Genomic DNA, 11,601 nt, shown 5'->3' with positions numbered 1-11,601 from the left:
TTCTTTCTCTTGGCTCAGCTCTTGTTCCTGATTTTGTTTGTTGCCTCTCTTCTCTTGCTTTCATAAGGCCCATTTTACAATCTTTTCCCCCATAAGGTAGGCCTTATGCCTTTGTCCTCTGAAGAAGCACATGGGCGCGGCTGGACTCTGCATGAGGCTCAGCTGCCACATGGCCCCACTTTTCCAGAGGCCTATCTCCTTTATTGGGCTGGGTGCCAGCACTGGTCGATGTTGTCAAGGCAGCGAGTGTGAGCTCCAGTTGTCTCCTGACCGATCCCACCATGGTGGATTTAGCGTGCTAGAACCTTTCTGAGGCCTAAGCCAGGCTGAACACTGCAAAAGCCAGGTGCGCATCACCAGGCCGGCACTGCTGGAGAGATCCCCCTTTTGAACACATGCTGTGCGAAGCCAGCCTTATCCAATTTTTTCATTTTTATTTTTACCTTTTTATTTCAACCTCACTGCCAACTTCTTCCTACGTGGCCTGGCTGACTGCAAAGACACTCCGAACCGCCTTCAACTTCAGACAGTGAGTGCAATGTATTAGAGTACAAATATTGGTGCATAGATTTGGGAATGGGAGTTTAAGGTTGGTCCATCCTCATTAAAACCGATTCATACCAGATTATTGATTTTGAGCTGTGATCTTTCATCCTGTCTATTGGCTGATATTCCGATGATATATCTATTTTTGTCATGTTAAGTTTTCAAGGCAGGGTTAGGGTTTCAATGTTGGGTTTTAAGCCACAGTATTTCTAGTTAGGATTTGAAATGAGGGGTTCATGCAAGGGATAGGGGTTCAAAGCAAACTATGAAGCTTGGGCCGGTATTTCAAACAATGTTAAGGGTTTGATTGTAGGTTCATCCATCCATCCATTTTCTGAACCGCTTAGTCCCCACGGGGGTCGCGGGCGTGCTGGAGCCTATCCCAGCCGTCATCGGGCAGTAGGCGGGGGACACCCTGAACTGGTTGCCAGCCAATCGCAGGGCACACAGAGACAGACAACCAATCGCACTCACACTCACACGTAGGGACAATTTGGAGTCTTCAATCGGCCTACCAAGCATGTTTTTGGAATGTGGGAGGAAACCGGAGTGCCCGGAGAAAACCCACGCGGGCCCGGGGAGAACATGCAAACTCCACACAGGGAGGGCCGGAGGTGGAATCGAACCCGCACCCTCCTAGCTGTGAGGCGGACGTGCTACCCAGTGCGCCACCGAGCCGCCTGATTGTAGGTTAATAAAGTTAATTTTCTCTCCACTTATAATAAATCTTCTGGTTCATTGATCTATGTTTTGTAGTTTCTGTTTGCCTGACATGTTTTGGTAAAATCCTTTCAACTTCATCAGAGTGTCCACATTCAGACCGTACAGGACGCCGACGTGTCTCCTCGACATCCTTCTGCACAAAATACCCAATGAAGATTATCACCTGATCACAAATTTGCTGGATCAATGACTACTTTGGCAACTAGGTTATGTCACTAATGGGAATACTAGATGGCACTTGTAATGACAATTTCTTACGACGTATGTGATCTGGGTGGCACCGTAGTGTGTGCTTTGAAATGCACATGCTTTGAATTTAGGTCAATGCACTCTATTAGTTCACCACGAGATGCCAGAGAATTCTACACACACACATCATATATATTTTTACAATAATTAACTTATTAAAACAGTTGTCAATTAATTTGATAATCGATTAGCTGTCGATGGTAAAGGGGCTGATCACGTTAATTCTAAAATAATACATTCCTTGTTCATACTCCTGCACATGATCAAAACATGCTGCAAACCTATTTGACTGTCGATTATGTTATTTCTATGTGGTGAGTTACGATGGATAAGCAGCAAGGTAAGCGAATACATGAGCGTTATCACATTTTATAATCCTATTCCTTTTTCATATTTCCATATATAAGCAAATGTGACATTTTAATTTCTTTAACTCTAGATTATTTCAAGTTATTCTGTTTATTCATTATGTGCCTTACTTTAAAGCGAGAGGAGCAACCTCATTAATTCTGTAATAGAACATTCCTTGATAATATTCCTGCACATGATTGAATTCGCCGTGAATCGTTTTGGATTATTTGTAGTCAATCTGTTTATTTCTATTTTTATTTCAATTGTGCAAGATGGTGGTTTTCAGGAATATCTGGCATGGAACCAATCCCATTGCATAACAAATACATATTAAATTGCTCTGTTGCCCAAGAGTGAGTGAACCGTGGGAAGCCGTAATTCTGACAAGCTCTGATGAGAATTGACGTCCCATCTTGACACTGTAACATTCAATTATCTCCCGCAGCAAAACACCCGTACCACCTCCCTATGATGCTAATGCTGTGGCTTGCAACGAACTAATGAGGAGTCATATTTATACAACGTTGTATGTATCCTCATGACATGCGGCACTTAAGAGAAATCAGGGCCACTTAGTTCTTATAAATAGGGCCAAGATGCACCCATAATGCAAGAGTGGCACAGTCGGATTAATGCAGTGTTCAAACACGCAGCCTCCAGATCATGCCACGAGCAGATTACAAAACACCTGCCATTAATATTCAATTAATCTAACTCAGTAATAGTGTGTTAGCCAGGAAAAAAATTATGCAGATGTGGTTTTCATTTCCCTTGTGCAGTCCAGGCGAGCTGAGGAGACGAGATAAGCTAGGTGGCGTGTGGCAAAAAGGCATAAGAACTTTCGATTAAAAATAGTTGGCATTGAGATAAAAAAAAAAAAAAAAAAAAAGAGGAAAACAAACACACCTATTTGATTTCCGGTATTTCTAATTTGCAGGATGGGTTATCATGAATGACTGGTGAGAGGAGCCATCGATTAAATTATGAGGCAGTTTAATTAATACAAGACAAAATTTGTGATTGCATTTATACAACGCATACATTGCATTGTATAATATATATATATATATATATATATGCATACATATACATACATATATACATACATATATATACATACAAATATATAAACATACATATGTACCATTTTACCATTTTATACATACATATGTATGTATGTATGTATGTATGTATGTATGTATGTATGTATGTATGTATGTATGTATGTATGTATGTATGTATGTATATGTATGCATATATATATTATACAATGCAATGTGTATGTGTGTATATATATATATATATACATGTATATACAATGTGTATATATATATATATATATATATATATATATATATATATATATACAATATGCAATGTGTATGTGCATATACACATATATACATTATATACATATATACATATATACATATATATACATATATACATATATATACATATATACACATATATATATATATATATATATACACACACACACACACACACACGCACACACACACACACACACGCACACACACACATCCTTGTTAACCTCCCTCTGCAGGACCCAACTTAATTTACCGAGTTCTGGGGTCCACCCTTTCTAGTGGTCCAAGAACTATGAAAAAAATCAGGCAACTCCCAAAAAAAATCTTGTTACTAAAAATCACTTTCAATAAACACAATTTGAAACTTTTTTTTTCATGTCAGTTTTTCAGTCATATCTGGGGCCTGTTTCTAACATTCCGGCTTTGCGGGGTCCACCTTTACACACATGAGATTTTTAGTCAGTTATGGGGATCGCTTTTAATATTTCAACCTTAAGAGGTCTACCTATACACACATTATTTTTTTAGCCAGTTATGGAGCTTGCTGTTAAGATTTAAGACTTGTTAGGTCTGCCTTTATAAAGAGGATCTATCAAGTTCAACCCCAACCCTAATCTAACCCAAACATGCATTTGTGTGGACTTAATCATTTGAGAAAACCTAAAAATTTTGTTAGTGTTATTAATACTTTCATCTGGCTAAATATACTAGATATACATTGAAATGTGCATTCTAAAATACATTCTGAAGTCTTTATTCAGATTCTGGTCCATTTTCCTTGGTCACAGTCTTAATATTCTTCAATTTGTTCAGTCATATTGGTACATTTTAAAATATTTAAATTCTGCATTTTAGCTAACTATAAAGTACACAGGATTTACAAGTAATAATTGTCGAGTCAAAATTTTAAATGGACACATTACAAATGTAGCCAATGAATAAAGGAACTTATTTAATCTAACATTACAGGAGAAGTGGAGCATAAAAAAAATCACAAACAAATAGTGAACAAATGGTGAAACAGGACCAGCCATGTGTTTCTATCTCTGTTAAGGGAAGCTGTTTCACTCATATTTTCTCCTCATGGTGGTTATTCTCTTTTTGACAAAGTACTTAACAGCTCGGTGCTTGTGGTTCTGCAGCAATGCATCTCTCGCAGTCAAGCTTACCAGGAACCTGATTTGTCAATATATACTTCCTTGAATGTTTATTTACTGCAGCACATTCCTCTGGGGTCCAGCTTCTTTTCACAACTTTTCCGTTACCTAAGGGCATAGGAAGAGCACTTTTTAGTTTACAACTTAATTAGAACAAAATTGCATAAAGAATACATTCACTTTATGTACAATTATCCGACAATATAATTCAAATGAGATATTTTATAACGTCAACTATCTTTGTCAACAGTGATGAGCCTACAATAGACATAAGTAAATCAGTTAATATCTGAGATATTAATCCGGTCATTTAAGTTGCTAGGTGGTCTTCAGTGTCAGCTGTTTTGATATTAACAAAATTAAAAATAGATGCACAAAAGGGTAACATTAGAATGCCCCCAGTTTTGGTGGTGGGGGAAAGAGGTCTCTCATTTTCTTGATTACTTTTAAGCAGTTTTGCATTTGACCAGAATGTCACTGCTGGTAGATGAAGCAATTCCTGGACCCTACAGAGGTTGCACAGGCAGTCAAACTCCACCATGGCAGCACATTGGGATGCACCATTTCTCTGACAAAACCATTAAGAACAGATACAAGTTGTGGCAAAATCAGGGAAAATAAAAAATAAAAATCAGAGAAAAACTTTTTTCAGACAGTGTTTTACATGTATGGGGAATTTGCTTTGATAACGTGCTACACATGGACAAACAAAGATGATAAAAGTAAATTTGGAAATATATAATGTGTAAAAAATTAAATGCAAGCTGTATAAGAATGGTATCTGCCTTGGTGTGACAATGTGTGAATTTGCATATTCACTAATAGGTTAATCTAGAGCAATTTTTCTTTCTCTCTTTTGAGGTAAATGTGTCATGTATACATTACCTCTATTTAAAAATAGATGTAAACAAACATCTCACATATAATCAAGGTTAGCAATGACCTGTAACTCACATGAGAAAGGATGGGTCAATTTTCATTTTATGACAAAATTCAAAAGTTTAGACCTTACATGTCTAAGAAAAAAAGTCAAGTGGTGTTTAATATATCTTGCTTGGGTCATCTAAATCTTAGTAAGCAGCATATGTGAGGATAATTAGATACTGATACAGTAGTAACAATTGGGCAATTTAAAAGCAACTGTGATAAAGTTATATATTGAAAAGGATTACTCTAAACTCACCTCCCTTTTTGGCAGACTTTTCATTACTTGGGCCACGAGATGCGGAGGTACAAGAGGTCACTTCTATCACTTCTGGGATCAGCCCATCTGAAATGATGATTTTTAAGTACAGAAAAAAAACACAGTATAGCAATATTCTAAAACAAAAATTAACTGCACCTGTATAAGAATGCTTGGTCAAATTTAATATACTCTTGTTTTGAGCAGATTGATTTGCAGAGGTACAGAGCAGTCCTTTTGGGAATCATTGTCAGTATCATCACTGTCTGAGTAGTCCACTTTGAGAAACTCCTTTGATAATTGATAGCTCTATGGAGGGAATTAAAAGAAATGTGTTGTTAGTTTCTGCAAGCTACTCTTATATGCTGTATTAATATAAAGACTAGAATTTCTTTGCTCAAAATAATTAAAATTTCTGTCCAATATCTTAACTGGTAGACGACCGGTGCTGTACACATCCTCTGAAATATGCCAAAACCTTATATCACAGGAAATTTTACATATAAAACATGGAAAAGGCTCCAAAATTTACAACAAAGAAGCCACAAGAAACCATATTTCAGAAATCTGTTATGTGTGTGTGAATGATTGGCTTGGTTGGAATAACCATGACAACCTTAGATCCATACGGAGGGCCCCACAAGTAGCCATCAGAAATCTGTTATGTGTGTGTGAATGATTGGCTTGGTTGGACACCCATGGGCGCATGTTTCAACAATCCATCTATAGGTGTGTGTGCCACTGGTTCGTTTGGGCTCTATGAGGAGAACCACTAAAACCGTGTGATCCAATGGTTGGCTGAATGCTGTTTAAGGTACCTTCTGACTAAAGAACAGCTTTCCAACTAAAAGCTGTAAACTAAGAGAACAAGAAAAGGTCTACAAAGTTTATTTCTTACAACAAAGTCGCACTGAATGTTACCCGTTGGCTGGCATCTTGTTTGATGTTATCATCAGGGTCAGAGTCCTGCCAAGTTCTGGCTGGTTCAGGCAGCGCACCATCAACAGGAGCCTGAGAGCCTGTCACCTGGAATTAAAACCACAAATAACTTACCAACATCATACAGACACCACAAATGACAGACTCAAGACCTGTATAGTTAAATCATGTGAAGTTAGTCCCCGAAACCAAACAAGCTTTTCTAACTAAAGTGTTCCAGTCAGTTCTGGATGTCTAATCAGGTCCTATAACAGCATCTTTATGGATGTAGTGGAGCATCCTTCAACATGACACTTTAGCCGTTTAGCTGTTGAGGATGTGTGGAACTATAGCTGTAATATAATCAGCCTCCATAATGTCCATAACCAAAATATGATCTAAAAACATGAGACAACCTTCGATCCATACGGAGGGCCCCACAAGTAGCCATCAGAAATCTGTTATTATGTGAGTGTGAATGATTGGCTTGGTTGGAATAACCAAGACAACTTTAGATCCATACGGAGGGCCCCACAAGTAGCCATCACAAATCTGTTATGTGTGTGTGAATGATTGGCTTGGTTGGACACCCATGGGCGCATGTTTCAACAATCCATCTATAGGTGTGTGTGCCACTGGTTCGTTTGGGCTCTATGAGGAGAACCACTAAAACCGTGTGATCCAATGGTTGGCTGAATGCTGTTTAAGGTACCTTCTGACTAAAGAACAGCTTTCCAACTAAAAGCTGTAAACTAAGAGAACAAGAAAAGGTCTACAAAGTTTATTTCTTACAACAAAGTCTAACTGAATGTTACCTGTTGGCTGGCATCTTGTTTGATGTTATCATCAGGGTCAGAGTCCTGCCAAGTTCTGGCTGATTCAGGCAGCGCACCATCAACAGGAGCCTGAGAGCCTGTCACCTGGAATTAAAACCACAAATAACTTACCAACATCATACAGACACCACAAATGACAGACTCAAGACCTGTATAGTTAAATCATGTGAAGTTAGTCCCCAAAACCAAAAAAGCTTTTCTAACTAAAGTGTTCCAGTCAGTTCTGGATGTCTAATCAGGTCCTATAACAGCATCTTTATGGATGTAGTGGAGCATCCTTGAGCATGACACTTTAGCCGTTTAACTGTTGAGGATGTGTGGAACTATAGCTGTAATATAATCAGCCTCCATAATGTCCATAACCAAAATATGATCTAAAAACATGAGACAACCTTCGATCCATACGGAGGGCCCCACAAGTAGCTATCAGAAATCTGTTATTATGTGTGTGTGACTGATTGGCTTGGTTGGAATAACCAAGACAACTTTAGATCCATACGGAGGGCCCCACAAGTAGCCATCAGAAATCTGTTATTATGTGTGTGTGAATGATTGGCTTGGTTGGAATAACCAAGACAACTTTCGATCCATGCGGAGGGCCCCACAAGTAGCCATCAGAAATCTTTTATGTGTGTGTGAATGATTGGCTTGGTTGGACACCCATGGGCGCATGTTTCAAATATCCATCTATAGGTGTGTGTGCCACTGGTTCGTTTGGGCTCTATGAGGAGAACCACTAAAACCGTGTGATCCAATGGTTGGCTGAATGCTGTTTAAGGTACCTTCTGACTAAAGAACAGCTTTCCAACTAAAAGCTGTAAACTAAGAGAACAAGAAAAGGTCTACAAAGTTTATTTCTTACAACAAAGTCTAACTGAATGTTACCTGTTGGCTGGCATCTTGTTTGATGTTATTATCAGGGTCAGAGTCCTGCCAAGTTCTGGCTGGTTCAGGCAGCGCACCATCAACGGGAGCCTGAGAGCCTGTCACCTGGAATTAAAACCACAAATAACTTACCAACATCATACAGACACCACAAATGACAGACTCAAGACCTGTATAGTTAAATCATGTGAAGTTAGTCCCCGAAACCAAACAAGCTTTTCTAACTAAAGTGTTACAGTCAGTTCTGGATGTCTAATCAGGTCCTATAACAGCATCTTTATGGATGTAGTGGAGCATCCTTGAGCATGACACTTTAGCCGTTTAACTGTTGAGGATGTGTGGAACTATAGCTGTAATATAATCAGCCTCCATAATGTCCATAACCAAAATATGATCTAAAAACATGAGACAACCTTCGATCAATACGGAGGGCCCCACAAGTAGCTTTCAGAAATCTGTTATTATGTGTGTGTGAATGATTGGCTTGGTTGGAATAACCAAGACAACTTTCGATCCATACGGAGGGCCCCACAAGTAGCCATGAGAAATCTGTTATTATGTGTGTGTGAATGATTGGCTTGGTTGGAATAACCAAGACAACTTTCGATCCATACGGAGGGCCCCACAAGTAGCCATCAGAAATCTGTTATGTGTGTGTGAATGATTGGCTTGGTTGGACACCCATGGGCGCATGTTTCAAATATCCATGTATAGGTGTGTGTGCCACTGGTTCGTTTGGGCTCTATGAGGAGAACCACTAAAACCGTGTGATCCAATGGTTGGCTGAATGCTGTTTAAGGTACCTTCTGACTAAAGAACAGCTTTCCAACTAAAAGCTGTAAACTAAGAGAACAAGAAAAGGTCTACAAAGTTTATTTCTTACAACAAAGTCTAACTGAATGTTACCTGTTGGCTGGCATCTTGTTTGATGTTATCATCAGGGTCAGAGTCCTGCCAAGTTCTGGCTGGTTCAGGCAGAGCACCGTCAACAGGAGCCTGAGAGCCTGTCACCTGGAATTAAAACCACAAATAACTTACCAACATCATACAGACACCACAAATGACAGACTCAAGACCTGTATAGTTAAATCATGTGAAGTTAGTCCCCGAAACCAAACAAGCTTTTCTAACTAAAGTGTTACAGTCAGTTCTGGATGTCTAATCAGGTCCTATAACAGCATCTTTATGGATGTAGTGGAGCATCCTTGAGCATGACACTTTAGCCGTTTAACTGTTGAGGATGTGTGGAACTATAGCTGTAATATAATCAGCCTCCATAATGTCCATAACCAAAATATGATCTAAAAACATGAGACAACCTTCGATCAATACGGAGGGCCCCACAAGTAGCTTTCAGAAATCTGTTATTATGTGTGTGTGAATGATTGGCTTGGTTGGAATAACCAAGACAACTTTCGATCCATACGGAGGGCCCCACAAGTAGCCATGAGAAATCTGTTATTATGTGTGTGTGAATGATTGGCTTGGTTGGAATAACCAAGACAACTTTCGATCCATACGGAGGGCCCCACAAGTAGCCATCAGAAATCTGTTATGTGTGTGTGAATGATTGGCTTGGTTGGACACCCATGGGCGCATGTTTCAAATATCCATGTATAGGTGTGTGTGCCACTGGTTCGTTTGGGCTCTATGAGGAGAACCACTAAAACCGTGTGATCCAATGGTTGGCTGAATGCTGTTTAAGGTACCTTCTGACTAAAGAACAGCTTTCCAACTAAAAGCTGTAAACTAAGAGAACAAGAAAAGGTCTACAAAGTTTATTTCTTACAACAAAGTCTAACTGAATGTTACCTGTTGGCTGGCATCTTGTTTGATGTTATCATCAGGGTCAGAGTCCTGCCAAGTTCTGGCTGGTTCAGGCAGCGCACCGTCAACAGGAGCCTGAGAGCCTGTCACCTGGAATTAAAACCACAAATAACTTACCAACATCATACAGACACCACAAATGACAGACTCAAGACCTGTATAGTTAAATCATGTGAAGTTAGTCCCCAAAACCAAACAAGCTTTTCTAACTAAAGTGTTCCAGTCAGACCTGATGTCTAATCAGGTCCTATAACAGCATCTTTATGGATGTAGTGGAGCATCCTTCAGCATGACACTTTAGCCGTTTTGCTGTTGAGGATGTGTGGAACTATAGCTGTAATATAATCAGCCTCCATAATGTCCATAACCAAAATATGATCTAAAAACATGAGACAACTTTCGATCCATACGGAGGGCCCCACAAGTAGCCGTCAGAAATCTGTTATTGTGTGTGTGTGAATGATTGGCTTGGTTGGAATAACCAAGACAACTTTAGATCCATACGGAGGGCCCCACAAGTAGCCATCAGAAATCTGTTGTGTGTGTGAATGATTGGCTTGGTTGGACACCCATGGGCGCATGTTTTAACAATCCTTCTATAGGTGTGTGTGCCACTGGTTCGTTTGGGCTCTATGAGGAGAACCACTAAAACCGTGTGATCCAATGGTTGGCTGAATGCTGTTTAAGGTACCTTCTGACTAAAGAACAGCTTTCCAACTAAAAGCTGTAAACTAAGAGAACAAGAAAAGGTCTACAAAGTTTATTTCTTACAACAAAGTCTAACTGAATGTTACCTGTTGGCTGGCATCTTGTTTGATGTTATCATCAGGGTCAGAGTCCTGCCAAGTTCTGGCTGGTTCAGGCAGCGCACCGTCAACAGGAGCCTGAGAGCCTGTCACCTGGAATTAAAACCACAAATAACTTACCAACATCATACAGACACCACAAATGACAGACTCAAGACCTGTATAGTTAAATCATGTGAAGTTAGTCCCCAAAACCAAACAAGCTTTTCTAACTAAAGTGTTCCAGTCAGACCTGATGTCTAATCAGGTCCTATAACAGCATCTTTATGGATGTAGTGGAGCATCCTTCAGCATGACACTTTAGCCGTTTTGCTGTTGAGGATGTGTGGAACTATAGCTGTAATATAATCAGCCTCCATAATGTCCATAACCAAAATATGATCTAAAAACATGAGACAACTTTCGATCCATACGGAGGGCCCCACAAGTAGCCGTCAGAAATCTGTTATTGTGTGTGTGTGAATGATTGGCTTGGTTGGAATAACCAAGACAACTTTAGATCCATACGGAGGGCCCCACAAGTAGCCATCAGAAATCTGTTGTGTGTGTGAATGATTGGCTTGGTTGGACACCCATGGGCGCATGTTTTAACAATCCTTCTATAGGTGTGTGTGCCACTGGTTCGTTTGGGCTCTATGAGGAGAACCACTAAAACCGTGTGATCCAATGGTTGGCTGAATGCTGTTTAAGGTACCTTCTGACTAAAGAACAGCTTTCCAACTAAAAGCTGTAAACTAAGAGAACAAGAAAAGGTCTACAAAGTTTATTTCTTACAACAAAGTCTAACTG

At 39.5% G+C, this 11,601-nt stretch overlaps 1 long non-coding RNA gene across 2 annotated transcripts; it reads right to left on the bottom strand.

Annotated features, from left to right (window-relative positions):
• Positions 1 to 3,938: 3,938 nt before the first annotated feature.
• Positions 3,939 to 7,420, bottom strand: LOC125986965 (uncharacterized). 2 transcript variants are annotated; one of them, XR_011087710.1, is made up of 4 exons: positions 7,274 to 7,420; positions 6,439 to 6,566; positions 5,541 to 5,849; positions 3,939 to 4,465 (listed from the first exon to the last, which is right to left on the bottom strand). It is a non-coding gene; the product is annotated as an uncharacterized lncRNA (long non-coding RNA). The 2 variants fall into 2 exon arrangements; XR_011087711.1 differs by having other exon boundaries at positions 6,462 to 6,566; positions 7,274 to 7,419.
• Positions 7,421 to 11,601: the final 4,181 nt, after the last annotated feature.

This window comes from Syngnathus scovelli, chromosome 1 (genome assembly GCF_024217435.2).
Source record: "Syngnathus scovelli strain Florida chromosome 1, RoL_Ssco_1.2, whole genome shotgun sequence".
In the NCBI taxonomy this organism is placed as follows: domain Eukaryota; kingdom Metazoa; phylum Chordata; class Actinopteri; order Syngnathiformes; family Syngnathidae; genus Syngnathus; species Syngnathus scovelli.
This window is presented reverse-complemented; position numbering and strand designations above follow the sequence as displayed.